The 17,356-nt window shown below is 47.9% G+C and overlaps 1 long non-coding RNA gene across 1 annotated transcript; it reads left to right on the top strand.

The window, feature by feature from the left end:
- The first annotated feature begins 6,287 nt into the window (after positions 1-6,287).
- Positions 6,288-15,775, top strand: LOC132659747 (uncharacterized). The gene is made up of 2 exons (XR_009600505.1): positions 6,288-13,103; positions 14,045-15,775. It is a non-coding gene; the product is annotated as an uncharacterized LOC132659747 (long non-coding RNA).
- Positions 15,776-17,356: the final 1,581 nt, after the last annotated feature.

Here is a 17,356-nt window from a genome sequence, read left to right as displayed (position 1 = left end):
CGACTAAGCACTCAAAAAACACACATTGAGATATATGAAATAAATTAAGATTAAGAGTGAGTATCTTCTCTAACAAGCTACCAACAAATAGGCAAATTCTCAGCCCAACAGAGGCAGACCAGATAGAAGTGAACCCCAGGTAGTGGTCTATCAGTTCAATTCAGTTCATTCGCTCAGTTGTGTCCAACTCTTTGCTACCCCATGGACCGCAGCACACCAGGCCTGTCTATCACCAACTCCTGGAGTTTACCCAAACTCATGTCCATTGAGTTGGTGATGCCATCCAGCCATCTCATCCTCTGTCGTCCCCTTCTCCTCCTGCCCTCAATCTTTCCCAGCATCAGGGTCTTTTCAAATGAATCAGCTCTTCACATCAGGTGGCCAAAGTATTGGAGTTTCAGTTTCAACATCAGTCCTTCCAATGAACACTCAGGACTGATCTCCTTTAGGATGGACTGGTTGGACCTCCTTGCAGTCCAAGGGACTCACAAGAGTCTTCTCCAACACCACAGTTCAAAAGCATCAGTTCTTCTGTGCTCAGCTTTCTTTATAGTCCAACTCTCACATCCATACATGACTACTGGAAAAACCATAGCCTTGACTAGACAGACCTTTGTTGACAAAGTAATGTGTCTGCTTTATCTAGGTTGGTCATAACTTTCCTTCCAAGGAGTAAGCGTCTTTTAATTTCATGGCTGCAAACACCATCTGCAGTGATTTTCAGTTCAGTCACTCAGTCGTGTCTGACTCTGCAACTCCATGAATTGCAGCATGCCAGGCCTCCCTGTCCGTCACCAACTCCCGGAGTTCACTCAGACTCATGTCCATCAAGTCAGTGATGCCATCCAGCCATCTCATCCTCTGTCGTCCCCTTCTCCTCCTGCCCTCAATCCCTCCCAGCATCAGAGTCTTTTCCAATGAGTCAACTCTTCATATGAGGTGGCCAAAGTACTGGAGTTTCAGCTTTAGCATCATTCCTTCCAAAAGAAATCCCAGGGCTGATCTCCTTCAGAATGGACTGGTTGGATCTCCTTGCAGTCCAAGGGACTCTCAAGAGTCTTCTCCAACACCACAGTTCAAAAGCATCAATTCTTCGGTGCTCAGCCTTCTTCACAGTCCAACTCTCACATCCATAAATGACCACTGGAAAAACCATAGCCTTGACTAGACGGACCTTAGTCGGCAAAGTAATATCTCTGCTTTTGGATATGCTCTCTAGGTTGGTCATAACTTTTCTTCCAAGGAGTAAGCGTCTTTTAATTTCATGGCTGCAGTCACCATCTGCAGTGATTTTGGAGCCCCCAAATAAAGTCTGACACTGTTTCCACTGTTTTCCCATCTATTTGCCATGAAGTGATGGGACCGGATGCCATGATCTTTGTTTTCTGAATGTTGAGCTTTAAGCCAACTTTTTCACTCTCCTCTTTCATTTTCATCAAGAGGCTTTTTAGTTCCTCTTCACTTTCTGCCATAAGGGTGGTGTCATCTGCATATCTGAGGTTATTGATATTTCTCCCGGCAATCTTGATTCCAGCTTGTGTTTCTTCCAGTCCAGCGTTTCTCATGATGTACTCTGCATATAAGTTAAATAAGCAGGGTGACAATATATAGCCTTGATGGACTCCTTTTCCTATTTGGAACCAGTCTGTTGTTCCAAATGTCCAGTTCTAACTGTTTCTTCCTGACCTGCATACAGCTTTCTCAAGAGGCAGGTCAGGTGGTCTGTATTCCCATCTGTTTCAGAATTTTCCATAGTTTGTTGTGATCCACACAGTCAAATGCTTTGAGATAGTCAATAAAGCAGAAATATATGTTTTTCTAGAACTCTCTTGCTTTTTCAATAATCCAACAGATATTGACAATTTGATCTCTGGTTCCTCTGTCTTTTCTAAAACGAGCTTGAACATCTGGAAGTTCATGGTTGACGTATTGCTGAAGCCTGGCTTGGAGAATTTAGAGCATTACTTCACTAGCGTGTGAGATGAGTGCAATCGTGCAGTAGTTTGAGCATTCTTTGGCATGTCTTTTTTGGGACTGGAATGAAAACTGACCTTTTCCAGTCTTGTGGCCACTGCTGCGGTCCTGTGGTCTATATCCTATGTGAAATTTACAGAATGTTGCTTGACTAGAGTGAACTGGCAGAGCTTTGGAGAAGCCCCCAAACCTTGCCTAAATCCCAAACTTGAGGGCATATTAGGTTCTACTTTGTGTGATGAGGGAAAGGCAGTGAGGCAAATCCAAATGCCTATTGTCCTGAAGTTCAAAGTTGTGCTCTCAGATGAATGGTTGAATGTCCATGCTAGACCCAGAACATGGCCTCTCCTGGGAGAAAGTGGTGGGCTCCCTCCTGGGGAGGGGTTTCCCCTTATGGAGCTTCCCTTCCAGGGTCCAGGCCCAGCACAGGCAGGGCAGCCACAAAGGCCTCATGAGACTGGCCTATGAGACCCCAACCGATGACCCTGGACCCACCTAGTCTCAAGGAGCAAGGCAAGTTGCTTCCACCAAGAAACCCCCAAAGCCTCCTATAGAGCTCTCTTGGCAAAGGGAGTTCTCATTCGAGTGATCACACCATCTTCATGTGTTATCACACTCTGTTTTTGTTTGTTTAGTTGCTAAGTCATGTCCAACTGTGCAGTCCCCTCGACTGCAGCCCGCCAGGCTCCTCTGTCCATGGGATTCTCCAGGCAAGCATACTGAAGTGGGTTGCCATGCCCTCCTCCAGGGGATCTTCCCAACCCAGGGATAAAACCTGTGTCTCCTACCTGCATCTCCTGCATGGGCAGGGAGACTCTACCACTGAGCCACCAGGGAAACCCATTGCCACACTTATCTGAGGGTTATTCTTATTTGGGAAACCCCTTGAGGAGGTTGAGTAATTAGGAGTCCAGACCTGTTTAAAGTGTCTGATGGGATCTGATTTCTGGGGTGGCTGAGTTCACACAGCCCCTGCATGAGCCTCAGGTATGACAGCCTTCTCCACTTGGCTGGGTTATGAACATGCAGAATTCATCACAGTGAGATCACGCCACCCACAAGTTTATTTTGGTGAACAACAAATGTTGCCTGCTGTTAGGCCATCAGCCACTGCAGCTACCCCTCTTCCCAGCCACGATGTGCCCTGAGGGAATTCAGGATGAGAAAAATAGAAAACTGGTCCTGGATATAGTTAAGATGGTAAATGAAATGGCAACCCACTCCAGTATTCCTGCCTAGGAAATCTGATGGACAAAGGAGCCTGGTGGGCTATAGTCCTTGGGTCCCAAACAGTCAGACACAACTGATCAACTGAATACCATAGTTAAGATACATATCAAAGGAATAACTTCAGTGAGTCCAGACTCCTGCTGTTCCCCATACATAGAAAGGCTTATGACTAAAGGTTAATGACTAAAGTCATTATCTTGAGTTATCTGTTTTTTATGTTTAGTGGTGATCCTTTTCACTAGTGTATTTTCTTCAGCAAAGACTCCTTTATATCCTGGCTCCTCTCTTACCTCTTTGGAATAGTTTTCTCAGAGCTATCTGAGAGATTCTCTTCTGGACTACAGTCCTCAGCAAGGACCTTGAATGAAACATAATTCTCAACTTTGAGGCTGTGGATTTTTTCAGTCGACATTTTCATACTGAAAGATCTGATGTGGTTTCTTTCCTGAGGAAGACTTTTCCCTGGAGCTATGAAGTGACACCAGTCTTTAGGACTTTGGAGAGATTGTTCCCCTGCAAGTCCTGGGACTGACTGTCTTTCTTATCATGGTCCGTATGGCCCTTAGAGGCTTCCCAGTTGGCACAGTGGTAAAAAACTTGCCTGCCAATGCAGGAGATGCAAGAAATGTGGGTTTGATTCCTGGGTCAGGCAGATTCCCTGGAGTGGGAAATGGCAACCCACCCCAGTATTCTTGCCTGGAAAATTCCATGGACAGAGGAGCCTGGCTGGCTAGAGTCTATGAGGTCACAAAGAGTCAGACATAATTTATCAACTGACTGACTGTGCCTCAGTGGGACTTGTTGATGTCCCTTGGGTATGACTGAGCATGCAGGCATATATAGCGCTTATGGGAAGATTTAGTTTCACAGACTGATCCTTAGAACGGACCTGTCTGTCTGTATCCTGATCTGTTCTGACAGGTAGAGCTCTTATTAGCTCACAACCTTTGGATTTCCATGGATTCAGACCTACATTATCATGAAAGATGCTATGGTGACCCTGTGGTGTTGGTTTAGTCGCTAAGTCATGTCTGACTCTTTGCAACCCCATGGACTGTAGCCTGCCAGGCTCCTCTGTCCATGGGATTTCCCAGGCAAGAATACTGGAGTGTGCTGCCATTTCCTCCTCCAGGGGATTTTCACAGCCCAGGGATGGAACCCATGTCTCTTGTGTATCCTGTTTGGCAGGCAGATTCTTTACCTTGGAAGCCCTACTGGTTACTTATCCAGCTAACCAGTTTGAAGAAAATAGTACTCTAAGGAAAAGTTATTCTATCATTGGTAACTCAGGTTGTTGAAATCTTTTTTTTAGTCAAAAAGTCATTAGTTTGTTAATTAATATATTAATGCAAATTAATGTTTAGTTAGTATGTGCTATTCTGACACCAGCTATGTATCAGACCACCAATTACCATGTTGAGAGTTTTTCCCATAAAAAGGCAATTCTGTGATGCCAAACTGAGTAGCCTGCAATTCAGCTTAATTTTGACTGTCTACCCTCAGGAATATCAGGCCTCACAGGTTAAGGGCTTTTTCCTATAAGACTGTACCCCAGGAAGTTGGGAGCCCCAACTTCAGAGGGCAGTCACCACATCCATGTTGTCACCTGTGCTTCTGATCAACTGGCTATGGATGGGGCATTCCAGTGACCCCCTCTGTGGGTTCAATTAATTTGCTGGAGTGGCTCTCAGAACTCAGAGAAACATTTTACTCACTAGATCACTAGTTTATTATAAAAGCATATAACTCAGAAATAGCCAGATGGAAGAGATTCATATGGCTAGGTATGGTGAAAGGGTATTGTTGATGAAGAATTAATCAGTTGATTTAAGAAAGAAATGGAAAATTTTATTCAAGCCAAATTGATTATAACTCTGGAAGAGCATCTCAAAAAGCCCCAAGAACTGTTTAGCCCATTAGAAGTCAAAGCATGGTTATATAAGTTTTTTGAGACAGAGGGCTGTATTTTAAATGACGTATTATTGACAGTTTACAAAATCCAGATCTGCAAGTACAGAGTGGTGGATCATCGTTGTAAGGGAGCAGGATACTATGGGGCCTTCCTGGGACAGACTCCTTCCCCATATCCTCTGCTATAGCTCCTCTCTGAAGTGCCTAGATAATAGCATATGATGAGCTTTCCTGGGTTGTTTTACAGATGCTAAACCTTCCACCAAATGAAAGAATTAACCACTTGATGACCATGAGCATGTAGCCCTCCAGGCTTACTGGAGCCTAAGGATCAATAAGGTTGACCCATGTGACACTGCCCTGTTATCTCGCCATCAGCCAACCAGAGAGTTGTACACAGGCTCATTACCAATCTCACCCCCGCCCCTCAACTTGGCCTTAAAAATGCCTTTCAGAAGCCCTTGTGGGAGTTCGGGGTGTTTGAGCCAGCCATTCTCTCCCTGTGGTGCCTTATGACAAACGCTGCGCTTTCCTTAACCACAGCTGGGCGTTTAGTAGACTGGCTTCACTGTGTGTTGGAGAATGGACCCAAGTTTGGTTCAAGAACATCATGACCCCTTACAAGGTCAAGAAGGAAGGCTGCCTTTTGAGGAGTTGTCTTGTCGATGCTAGGAGAATGTTGCCATTTATGGTTGAGCAGGTGTTCATATGGATGGGGAGGTTAAGTCCATGCACAGTGCACAGTGGGAGAGAGAGGAGGCCAAAGGGCAGAGAAGATTTTTATGTTAAAACTTTTCTTGTCTTGCCATAAAATATGAATTTTATTTCACAGCCAGATGGAAGAGATGCACAGGGCAATTTAGGGGGAAGGGTGTGGAGCTTCCGTGTCCTCTCTAGGAGCACCACTTTCCCAAATCTTCATGTGTTCACCAACCAGAAAGCTTTGGAACCCTGTCCTTTGGGGTTTTATGGAGGCTTTATTACATGAGAACATTTGATTAAATCATTGGCCATTGGTGATTGATTTCACCTTCAGCCCCTCTCCTTTAATGAAGGTCAGTGATGGAGAAAGTTCTAACCTTCTAATCACGTGGTTTGTTCTCCTGGCAACCAGGCTCCATCCTTAGGTACTTTTCAAAACCATCTCATTAACATAATGAGATACCTTTATAACTCATATCACAAGAAATTCCAAGGGTTTTAGTACCTCTGTGCCAGAAAGGGGATGAAGATCAAGTTATGTATATTTTATAATAAAATACACTAGCCTAATATGTTAACATATTAATCAAATCCATAAAAAAGCTGATTATACAGCCCATTTTAGAATACGATGTGAACCTAGCAGGTTCTCTCTGCCCCGGGGAGTGGTTGGAGACACACTTTTTGGCCCCTGATTCCTTTGTGAGATCCCTTACAGTGGTCTTGACCGTGGCTCTTGGAAAACAGTTCTGCTCACAGACCAAATGCCACTAAATTCCCTGTGAGTGGTTACAACTTTGTTTTCTGCAGTAACTGTTTCCAAGGAGTGCTATTAGCATTGGGTGGAAACCCACCAGAAAATCCACCGTGAGGGGATTTTCAGCTTCATCTGGAGCAGGAAACCACAGAAATATCTTAAGTGAAGTCTGCCTGGTGCAGCCTGGCCAACTAAACTGGTTAAGTGTTTGGTTGTGATCTGAGGTTCTTAAAATGTTAGGTGAATGAATGGAGTTCTTTGTCCATTTTCACTGATGGCTGCCAGTTTGAAATGAAGAATAAAAATTGTGACGGTCTGTACAGATGCATTGACAGGCTTAAACAGAACAAGATTTTTTTTTTCTATTCTTTTTAAAAAATTATCACTTTCCTGTGATCCTACAGGATGTGGAAACTCAGTTATTCGGAAATACTAAGTACTATGTAATCACCTCAAAGAAATTAAAATGCTGATTTACCTTTAAGAAAATTTAGGAAAAGGTGATAAATACAGTTGTATGTAACCATTTTATGTCAAGGTCTTTCCTGGTGGTTTTGTGGTAAAGTATCCACCTGCAATGCAGGCACCATGGATTCAATCCATGCATCAGGCAGATCCCCTGGAGGAGGAAATGGCAACCCACTCTAGTATTCTTGCCTGGGGAAGTCTATGGACAGAGCAGCTTGGTGGGCTACAGTCTATGGAGGGGGTCTTAAGAGTTGGGCACAACTTAACAACTAAACCCCTACTACCACCATTTTATATCAGAGTAGACATTTCCAGAAGGTAATTGGCTTCTATGATCATAGATTTCCCCAGATATTAATAGATTTGGACTCTAGAATATCTGCTAAATATCTTTCCTTCTGGAATGGAAGCCCCACTCCTGCATATGTCAATCTTGTTAACTCTACCTTAAGTCCTAAAGGGTACATTTTATTACTTTTTTGGTTACTCTTCTTATTACAGAAGCTTTTAGAAGGATGAACATATTTTAGATTGAAGGCTGAGGAAGATATTCACTACAGTGGCTGAGTCAGTGTGCGGATACGGCTGATGGTACAGGGTGAGCCGATGGTCCTGAGACGTCCGAGGCAGGTCCTCTGGTTTGTGGTTTAGCATCCTTCGGTCGCTTTTTTCAGTGATGTTGGAATTGTTCCCACTTCTGCATGAATTACTTCTGTGCACACCTGTTGGCAGGAACCAAGGCTGCAGTTACACCAGGCAGCCCCAGGGCCTACGGAATGTCCAAGCTCAGCGTTCCCATACCAAAACGAGGGTGTACTGTGGTCTTCCATAGAGAGGACACACCATTGGGCTTCCTTTTAGCCTTCTTCCTGCATCTTTATTTTTTTTTATAAACTGGGACATAGTTCTTTACCTAATTCATTACTCCACTTGAGGAAGGGGATCAACATAAAAACATGAGTTCACTTTTCAGATTCTATCTTCCTGTCCCCTCCAACAGGCACTCTTTCTCCAGCCCTCCCTGCAGCCTTCCCTAAAGCCAAGGGTGGAGAGACCAGCCTGGCACATATCTCAAAGTGTCTGGTCTGGATTCTTTAGTGAGAAAGGACTTGGGCCAAGAGAACAGAACCTCATTGTCTGACACGGGGGATGTCAAATTCATATTTTTTTGGGGGGGGGGAGGGAGGAAGGAGCCCTTTGCTGCAAGACTATGGTCTTAACTGTTCCTGTAAGAACACTGAACTCTCCAGGTCCCTGAAAGCCAGTGTGAAGTCATCCCTCCCTGCAGAGTAGTTGGATGAGTGACAGCCCCTCAGGGTGAGTGAAGAGTGAAGGCTTGCTCCAGGAGAACCCAGCTGCCCTGGCACCCACCAACAGCTTGCCTCCTCCAAAGTGGACTCTGGGCCCTTGGATCTGACTTGGACTTGACCAGGTGGTCTCACACCCAAGTCTAATCCTCGGTACAGATGAGAGATTTCAAGTGACGCAGCTGGCCTGCATGACTCACCTGTGAGCTTGCATTCAGCCGCCATGGAGGCAGTGTGCTGGGCAACTCTGCATACTCTGTCTTGGAACAGCTTCTCCCTGTGTCCCATGTTCACTGTCAAAAACTTATCATTAGGAGAGAGGAATTGGTGCCTCTGAGTGCTACCCCTCCCTGGAAGTTGGGGGCTCAACCTGATTTTATCCCTGATGACTCCACTTCACCTTCAGGGCCTGTCAAGTTCACATGAGAGAGGTCCTACCAGAAACCCCATCCCCTTTGCCTCACAGAGGGTGCCAGGCAGCCTCTTGCCCCCTCCCCTCAGGGTGCCTGGCCCAGCCTGCCTTTCACTCCTCTCTGCCAGCTGCTCCGCCAGATGGTCATCATCCTCCTTTTCCTCTGGGGTACACATTGTGGCATTTGGCAAGGCCTTCTCCTTGTATTGAGGGGTACAGACTAGGGGGAGCTCGAAGTCTTGCCCTTCCATTTTTCAGAGAAAGATTCCAACAACACGGGAAGTGTAGAGTAGGATGAGCCAGTTCACCTGATCTGCCCCCACCTGTCTCCACCTGCCATGACCTGCCCTTACCTGTCTTCACCTATCCTCACCTGTCCCCACTTGCCCTCACCTGCCCTCACCTGTTCTTCCCAGCCACCAACTGCCCTACCCTGCCTTCACCTGTTCCCCACCTGTCCCTACATGCCCTAACCTGACCTCGCATGTCCTCACCCACCCTCGCCTGTTCGCTCTCCTCCCAGAGGTGGGTGTGGCTATGGCTTGGTAAGTGTCTTGCAGGACCTCCCTATGCACTTCTGTGCTGAGTAGGATTTAACCAGGGTCCGGCTTCCCAGGTGGCGCTAGTCATAAAGAACCTGCCAATGCAGGAGACATAAGAGGCACAGGTTCGATCCCTAGGTTGGGAAGATCCCCTGGAGGATGGCCTGGCGACCCACTCCAGTACTGTTGCCCGAGAATCCCATGAACAGAGGAGCCTAGAGGGCTACAGTCCATAGTGTCCCAAAGAGTCAGACACATGGGAGTGGCTAAGCACACACGCACACATAGCCAGGATCTGTGTACCTAGCGATGTGCACAGTTTGTTCCCTACAGTAGGTCTCCAGTGCTTTCTATGACAGCACACAGACATCTGTTTCATTCTTTTAATGGACGCGGGGTATTTTGCATGGTGGATAAACCTTGATATATTGAACTTCCCCCTTTTATTCCAGGCAGGTAAGTGATCCGTGACTAAACAGTAGCAATGGGATGATGGTGTGAAGCTTTTAATCAGCTAGCAATCACCATGACTGGTGTTGACATCAACAAGAGTATCTATTGGGTGCCAAGCTTTCCAAATGAGCTTTCCTTTCCCTTCTGACTCATCGTTTTCTTTTCTTTTTAACTTTTATTTTATATTGGAATATAGTTGATTTACAGTATTGTATTAGTTTCAGGCATACAGCAAAGTGATTCAGTTATATATACACTTATATCCTTTCTTTATCAGATTCTTTCCCCATGTAAGTTATTATAGAACTGACTCACTTTTTCTCTGATATAAGTTGAATTGTGAAGAAAACTCAGTTCTCTTTAGATGAAGAATATTCATTAATTGAAAGGTGTCTGGGTGACCATTTTGAAAATTTGGTTGCAGGGAGATGAGGCTATGTTACGTTCTGTGTTTTGCTTTTCTCCTCTCTGTGTACCTTCCCTGTGCGCAGAGTTCCCCTCAATTTACCAAAGGCTTTGCAAGGAGGAACCCCAAGCACCTTGGTGGAGGCTCTCAAGTCAGTATAGATTCTTTCGACTCAGCATGCGTGTTCTGTGACACCACACACCAGGCTGTTAAATCTGAGAGGACCATACACAGTGCATAAGTGTATCCATGATTAACATTCTGGCTTTAGCTACCTGTCCTCACCCTGTGCACAACACGAAATGTCTTTTTCTCGGTGAGGACCCGGAGCTGCCATGGCTCAGGTGGAGAAGGCTTCTGAAGCTTCACCCACACTGGGCTTGGTGACAGTGGTTCTAGGCGCCCAGTCACTGCAGGTGACTTGTCTATGCAGGTGTTTGCCACCTCCTGGGACTTAGTGGTCTCTTGCTGCCTCCTGAACCATCAGAGAAGACACATCAGATGCCCACTGAGGGGCAAGGAGGGGCCTGATCGAATAGGCCAGGTAACTGGAAGCTTTCTCACTTAATACTTTTCATGGGCATCTTCCTGGTTTGAACTGTTCCAATCCATAGAGAAACTTCACCTTCTAAAACCCTGCTGTTTTTGTGGCCTTAGTGTTGGCCATTTCTTATTGTACTGTTTCTGAAGTTGACATGGCTTTGTGCTATTTCAGAGGTTGACAGTGAGGCCACCAACCCCGGGGAAGGTGTTCTCAGAGTGCTGCTGTTTAGAAACCATCTAGTGTGAGTTGACTTCCTGGTGCTGTGCTCTTTTTCAGATGGGTTTTGGCACCAGGAGAAGGTGTGGGTTGGAGCCCCTGGCCTTTTGGAGTTGTTTTTGGAATGGAAAAATGACCTTAGGTCAGTTGCCTTTAAGCCAGAGGCCTTGTATCAATCACCAAACAGGTCCCCGACATTTACTGAGTGTGAAGGGTGCCAGGTGCCAGGACAGCGGCTGAATACAGAGTGGTGGAGAGGGGCACACTGCCCAAGCATCATGGGCTCTGGGGACATGATTTTGGGGCTGGGAGATGAGAACTATGGGGGACGGTTCAGGGTAGGCTGCCCAGACTGAGCGTTGCTGGGACCTGGCCTCAAGGGTGACTAGGCATTTGCAGGCAGGAGTGGTGGAGAGAGCAGAGGTGCAGGAGGCCCAGAGATGCTGCATGTTTGGGATGAAGGGAGAATTCTGTGAGGTCAAGGAGGGAAGTCTGGGGGCCCTCTGGGACCAGACAGTGGGTGGCTCCCTGTGTGGCCTGCACTGCGTCTGACCCTCATTTTCATACCCTGCTGCCGTGAATTTTTATGTTATTGTCTTTTGTTTCATTTTGGCAGGACATTTTGATGGACTTCTAAAAATGGACCTGACTGTTATTCTAGCCCTTTGTGGTAAGTGTGAGGGCCTGCTTGGTGCTGCCTTCGCAGGCTCCTTCCTTGGGGCCAGTGTGGTTTCTGTTTCCAGAGCTGCTGACCCTCTGCAGAAGCTTCATAAGCCGGGTCAGCACTCCTGCCTGGATCCAAGTCTGCCACCTTGGAAAGTGCCAGAAGGGCTAATGGGTTTGGGCTGCTGTGTGCACTTCTCATCTCGTTCAGAAGGGGAAATGTTGGGTGTGGGCCACAAGACCTCTGTGGCTGTAAAGTGCTCTGGTCTCAGGCAGGGAAGTAGCTGAAACCTTTTGATGAACTGGGAGCTGACATAAGGCAGGAGTGACTGCAAGTATCTGTGGACAAGAACAATGACCCCAGGTGTGCCATGTCCCTCCACTCTGCCTTCTGGCCTTGAAATTCATCTCCCTCCCTCCCTTCAATTCTGTTTGCTTTTGTTTCACTTCCTTCATCCTGTCTGTTTCTCTCATTTCTGAGAAAATGTCCCAGGTCACTCTCATTTAAATTCAGTGACAGCTGTGTACCCACAGAGCCTGCACTTCTGTCAAAGTCATCTTTCTGGAGACCTGGGCTGCTGTCCCTGCTCTAGGTTTCCTTAGGACTTCTAGGGCCTCCAACAATGTCTTCTCACAGTAAAGCAGCCCTTTCATTTTGAGGGGCTTCCTCTCCCCATGAGAAGCGTGTTTTTAGGTGGGGGCACTTGCAGTGCTTAATTGGACATCCCAAAGCAAATGCCTCCTTCCAGGAATGGACGTATGACCTGCTCTCAGCCAACAGGAGTGCTTCCCAGGGGATTTTTCTATGTGGAGTTGGCAGGGAGGACAGGTGTCCCCTGCGGTTATAAAGTTTCAGGTTGTAGACCTGGAGAGGCTTCCAGCGTCATGGATGAGGGTGAAGGACTTCCTCTATAATAAAGCAGGACCCTATGGGGCTTTCTCAGATCAGAGCCTGCACCCATCCGCACCACGTTCTCTGCCTGCTTCTTACCTATAGAAAAACTTTATTAACAAATTTAATCAGAGAAGGGAGGAGATGCAGAAACAAAAGAAAATAGGTAAATAAGACAAAGTGGTAGCAGTTTAGCCATTAAACAAACTATTCAAAGACCTTTAGTTCCTCCTGGAGGGCTCAAAGATCCCCTGGAAGAGGAAATGGAAGTCCACTCTAGTATTCTTGCCTGGAAAATCCCGTGGGCAGAGGTGCCTGGTGGGCTACTGTCCATGGGGTTGCAAAGAGCTGGACACAACGGAGTGCACACACATGCATGAGGGCTATAGATAGTCTTCTGAGCCGTGTCCTTTGAGTTGTTTTGCAGATACTGAGGCCCCAGTCAGGTGGAAAAACTTAATTACATGATGACCAGACAGTAGCCGTGACATAAGCTGTTCCATCATGCACAATGCTGAGAACTGGCCTCAAGGAAATGGGAACACACTGACTCTGGAACTGAACGTTAAGTGTACTTAAAGCAATCAGGATGACATTGATCAGACCACTGCATTACTAATTTCAAGGTGAGTTTTGGAGTTGACAGTGCTGTTCTGCATGTAGCTACCCCCCAGCCTCTGCACCCCTGAAAGTCCCCTTTGAAAGCTCTTGCCCTGTGATTGACAATATCCTTCATAGCTCATCAGTAGAGAATCTGCCTGCAATGCAGGAGACCCGGGTTTGATCCCTGGCTTGGGAAGATTCCCCGAAGAAGGAAATGGCAACCCACTACAGTATTCTTGCCTGGAGAATCCCAGGGACAAAGAAGCCTGGCAGGTTACAGTCCCTGGGGTTGTAAGAGTCAGACCCGACTTAGCGACTAAGCCACCACCACCTGATTGACAGTGAGGAGTTGATTCTTTGGGACATAAGTCCACCTTCATCCCAGAATTCCCAGCTTCCTCTGTAAAGCTGTCTGTCTTTCCCCCAGCACTTGTCTCTCAGTATTGGCTTTCAAGGAGTGAGCAGCTGAGTCTGAGTTGGGTTAACACCTCCCTGAGAGAATGACCCATCACCAGCAAGGAGAGAAAGAAACAGAAATAGAGGCCCAACTATGTTTACGTCTGAGGCTGTACCCTTCCCTTGGTCCCTTCACTGTATTCTTGTCCTCGCCTGTGCCGGCCCTGCTCCCTCTGACCTGTTGCCACGCCCTTCATAGGATTACTGTTAAGAGTGGTGTGGTGTCTGGACCTTCATGGTCAGTGGGGCACAGCATCCTGGGACTGCGGCCCCATTCTCACTCCTGGTGCCCCAGGCCCTCTCCTAGTGTTTTCTTCCCTGAGCCCCTCCCCATGTAGGAGGCCTCAGGGTGGTACCTCGGCCCTTCCCAGCTCTCTTCAGAGAGGCCAGCTGGCTTGCTCCCTCAAGGACACCCCGTCCTCACTCCAAATTGTGAATTCCCAGCAATTCCTTTAAAGCACTCACCCCATTCTGTACTTCCCTTTTTATTTGTTTTCTGCTCCTCAAGGAGGTCTTTGAACAGTGGTGTTGGAGAGGACTCTTGAATGTCCCTTGGACAGCAAGGAGATCAAACCAGTCCATCCTAAAGGAAATCAGTCCTGGGTGTTCATTGGAAGGACTGATGCTGACACTCCAATCCTTTGGCCACCTGAGGCAAAGAGCTGACTCACTGGAAAACATCCTGATGCTGGGAAAGATTGAGGGCAAGAGGAGAAGAGGGTGCCAGAGGATGAGATGGTTGGATGGCATCACTGACTCAATGGACATGTTTGAGGATGCTTTGGGAGATGGTGAAGGACAGGGAAGCCTGGTGTGCTGCAGCCCATGGGGTCACAAAGAATCGGACATGACTGAGCGACTGAATAACCACCACAGCTCAAGGAAGACAGTGCTGTGGGAGTCCACCTGTCCAGGACCCAGTGGCTGCTGGTCCCCCTGGGTGGGCACAGAAACTGCTGGCTGAAATGGGCACAGAAATATGCACAGGTGGGTGGGTCCCCTTGTGTTCCGCTGACCCTGACTCTCCCAGCACCTTCTTATGTGTATTCTGGGGCTGCAGATGCCATCTTTCCCTCATGATGCCCACATTTCACCGCTTCAAAGGGCAGGTTAAATACAGTAAAACTGGGGGCGTTGACCTTGAGCTGGGAACAGGGACAGGTGGCATTTGGGCCCAGGGAATGTTCAGAGCTGAGTTGGGCCTGAAACTTCAAAGCTAAGTCTTTCACAGGTCTGCTGCCAAATGCCCTGTTTTAGGAAAAGCCCTCTGGATGGTTGATTCTTGTCCCCCGCACCCTTGGCCCACCCACTCTCTGATTTATCTACTTTAGCTTTGCCTGTGACCCTCCTGATGGAGGATATTCTGTTCTCTGTGTCCTGTGTGTTGGACCAGGAGGCTGGACCCTGAGAGCAGGAAGAGATCTGTTTCTTGGATGAGCCCTGACTGTGGAGGGCCTGAGTGGAAAGATGATGGCAGCATGAAGCTGGGGATGTCAAGTGAGCAGAGCAGAGCAGCATGAAGCTGGCTCTGTGGCTGGGTTTTGGGGGTGGGAGGTCAAAGCACCAGCCTAAAACAGTACAGGCCTCGACTGGAGTGGTGGGCTTCAGCACACCAGCATGGATGGCAGTCATTAGGTTGTGGGGCCCCAGGAGCCGTGGGGGAAGGTGAGGGTGTGGACTCATTGTGTTTGGGCCCAGGGCCCCCAGGTGTGGAGTGAGACTCATGGAGGAGGAGCCTAGGGTGTGTCTGGGTCATCTGTCAGTGTCTACATGAGAACTGGGGGAACACCTGGGTCAAGGTCATTCCCTCAGTAGGAGGGGACCCAGAGCTGTTTCAGAGGAGAGACCCAGGATGTGGGCAAGAGGAGAGGTGACTAAGAGGAAAGAACGCATTTGCTTTCTGAAATAGCTGCACATCCCACTTCCCCTCTGGCTCTGCCCAATGTCTGCAGGTACAGCTTCTCCATTCAGGAGAAAGCACAGGTCTGAAAGCAGGGCTCCAGGCAAGAGAGCCCCTGGGACCCTGAGACACAGCTGCAGTATCTGTGGTCCTGGGATCCCTAACCCCAGAAGCTGACTAGCCTCACAGAGGCCTGAGCTGACTGTAAAATTTTCTTGAACAGCCCCTCCTGCTTGCACACCCTGAGGGAGTGGGCACAGAGCTCGAATGCTCACAATCTACATTAAAAGTGGGTGCTTGCCTTGTATTCTACCCTATAATATATCTTTTTATTTTAGGTAAGTGTCATGTTTTAGACTGTTTATTATGAGGGAAATTTAATGCTGCGGTGTCTCATTTAACCCAGACTGCGGTGTCTCAAGGTGGGTTTTGTTATTATTACTACTGGAACCTCCACTTCACATTGAAATGGATTCAGGGAGACCCAGAGGAGTTAGGAGTCTATTATCATGTTGTATGTCCCAGAACAAAACCTTGATCTCAACCAGATGGGAATAAAAATAGCCAGCAGTTCCCGAGGGGCAGGGCCTGAAGTGCCCATGGCATGGTGCCCTGTGTCCTGAAAAAAGGTGAATCTCAAAACAATGGTGGGACTCTACCCCATGCTTTGTGTCAATAGGCACCCCCAATCCTGGTTTCCCTTAACAGGCGGTGTCCTGAAACCCTATGCTGTGGGCTGAATATTCTCGTTCCCCAATCCGATATGTTGAAGACCTCACTTTCTAACTCCAGTGGGATGATATTTGGATGTGGGACCTTTGGGAGGTGATAAGAGTCAGATTGGGGGCAGGAGGAGAAGGGGACGACAGAGAATGAGATGGCTGGATGGCATCACCGACTCTATGGACGTGATTCTGAGTGAACTCTGGGAGTTGGTGATGGACAGGGAGGCCTGGCAGGCTGCGATTCATGGAGTCACAAAGAGTCGGACATGACTGAGCGACTGAACTGAACTGAACTGAACTGAAGAGTCAGATGAGGTCATGAGGATGGGGCCCTCACAATGGGATTAGTGTCCTTATAAGAAGAGGCACCAGAATGCTTGCTCCTCTCTCTCTCTCTCCCCTCTCCCTATCATATGAGGACACAGTGAGAAGAGAACTGTCCGCAGACCAAGAAGTGAGTGCTCACAGAATCCAAACTTGCTGGTACCCTAATCTCAGCCTTTCCACCTTCAGAACCCTAAGCAATCAATGCCTAGGCTGCCTGGACTTAGTTATGGGGCCCAGGCTCATTAAGACACTCCAGTTCTCTGCCTGGGCTTGTGTGGAGCCCTCTACCAACCTGGTCTGCATGGTCGGTGGTGCTCAGTGTGGGGGCAGTGGCAGAAGGGCTGCTGGGGGAAACCTGGAGATGACCTCTAGACAACTCTTTTCTCCTGGAGTTCTAAGGAGGCATCAGTTCTGTTTTGGGAGTCAGCAGCCCGAAACATTGACTCCGGAATCCAGTGTCCCTGGATGGATCCTGTCCTCTACTTTCAGGAGAGGTTGGCGAATTTCCACGTTACCCATGCCTTCTCTTTGCTGCTGGGAGGGAGCCTCAGCTGTCCCTGTGGAGTCTGATGACGTGTGACTGGGGAAGTACGAGCTGTGGATCACACGGGGCCTCGGGCTGACCACTAGGCGCCACTGCCCAGGGAAAGATGTGGACTCTGTGGGCTCCTTGTGTGGAGGCTGGAAATCCCAGAGATTCCTCACTGCTCTAGAGTCGGGGATACAGGTAACATGGCCACAGCTGTTAAAATCTGCCCCACAGGCAGCCACCATAGACAGGCAGTCAGAGCCAAGGGCATTGCTCTCTTCCAGAAACAATGTGGTATGAAGGATCCAGATTCACCATCTCCAGGCATCATCCAAGGGC

Source organism: Ovis aries, chromosome 4, assembly GCF_016772045.2.
Source record: "Ovis aries strain OAR_USU_Benz2616 breed Rambouillet chromosome 4, ARS-UI_Ramb_v3.0, whole genome shotgun sequence".
NCBI lineage: Eukaryota > Metazoa > Chordata > Mammalia > Artiodactyla > Bovidae > Ovis > Ovis aries.
This window is presented reverse-complemented; position numbering and strand designations above follow the sequence as displayed.